This window comes from Octopus bimaculoides, chromosome 7 (genome assembly GCF_001194135.2).
Source record: "Octopus bimaculoides isolate UCB-OBI-ISO-001 chromosome 7, ASM119413v2, whole genome shotgun sequence".
In the NCBI taxonomy this organism is placed as follows: domain Eukaryota; kingdom Metazoa; phylum Mollusca; class Cephalopoda; order Octopoda; family Octopodidae; genus Octopus; species Octopus bimaculoides.
This window is the reverse complement of record NC_068987.1, coordinates 45,657,676-45,658,952: the sequence shown is the minus strand read 5'-3', so window position 1 is coordinate 45,658,952 and position 1,277 is coordinate 45,657,676. Positions and strand designations below refer to the sequence as shown.

Below are 1,277 nucleotides of genomic sequence, written 5' to 3'. Positions count from 1 at the left end.
TATATATATATGTATGTATATATATGTATGTGTGAGTTTGTTATTTGTGTCTATATTTGTCCCCCACCATCACTTGACAACCGATGTTGGTGTGTTTACATCCCCGTAACTTAGTGGTTTAGCAAAAGAGACCGATAAAATAAGTACAAAGCTTACAAAGAATAGATCCTGGGGGCGGTCTGTTCAACTAAAGGTGGTGCTCCAGCATGACTGCAGTCAAATGACTGAAACAAATAAAAGAATAATATATATAAATATATAACCTCAAACTGCATGACAACCAATTTTCAGAACTCCATGTGTATTTCTGTTTATGTATTGTAATTGTGTTGCATCCTTTGTTATGAAACCTGAGTCTGAATGTTACACAGAGTATAAGCAAAAAAACAAAACAAAATATGAGAGATTGTTTATAAGATAATTAGTTACATCATCTTTTGTACCTCTTATTAACATAAGGTAAATATAAGGTTACATAATGTAAATTACATGACCAAAGCATTTTGTCAAATTGGCAGACGCACACACATTTGTTAATCTGATAGAATATATTTTGTTTTGGCTATGGCTCTTCAGGAACTCCATATATTATATATATATTTATATATATTAAAAAAGTAAGGAAAATAATTCCTTCAAAGGGGTATGTAAAATTTATAAATAAATTACGGAATTGTCTATTGTATCTCTATAATTTTATATATATATATATATATATGTGTGTGTGTGTGTGTGTGTATATTAATGGAAGTGTACAGTATAATATGTCTATTATGGATATATCAGAGATGGTGCTTAACACACCTAGAATAAACAGATTGGTAAAACTGGCCTTAATAGATATATAAACTGTATATTTTGATTAATATACCCACTCTATTGACAAATATATAACTGCATATTTTTCTGACTTATAGATTCTTAGATGATGTGTGTGTGTGTGTGTGTGTGTGTGTGTGTGTGTATGTATGTATGTATATATGTTATACACGTTTTCATATATATTTTTTACACCAGTAATAATTTGCTTGCGTTTACTTGAATTTTTCATTAAAAACTACTTTGATCCTAAATTCACCTTTTGGAAGGTCAGTTAGGCAATCCCCAATGATTCTCAAAAAAGGCTAAAACTAGCGGGATAAACTTCATTTTCAGCTGCCAAAATTCCTGTGAGTAGTCCACAGATACAGTTGTCACTGTGAGATTAAACATATGTTTATTAAGTATATGTTCATTAAATTTATTATACATTTAACAAAATAAATGTAGTTGCATAC

General features: G+C 29.7%; 1 protein-coding gene and 1 long non-coding RNA gene across 4 annotated transcripts in view; one reads left to right on the top strand and one right to left on the bottom strand.

The window, feature by feature from the left end:
* LOC106873181 (basic helix-loop-helix ARNT-like protein 1) overlaps positions 1–1,277 on the top strand; it is a 789,862-nt gene that overhangs the window by 742,317 nt on the left and 46,268 nt on the right. The gene's annotated exons all lie outside the window — the stretch shown is intronic.
* Positions 1–1,277, bottom strand: part of LOC128248369 (uncharacterized) — a 34,170-nt gene that overhangs the window by 5,107 nt on the left and 27,786 nt on the right. Inside the window, exon 2 of the long non-coding RNA XR_008264600.1 lies at positions 157–224. This is a non-coding gene — a long non-coding RNA (uncharacterized LOC128248369). The remainder of the gene's footprint in view (positions 1–156; positions 225–1,277) is intronic.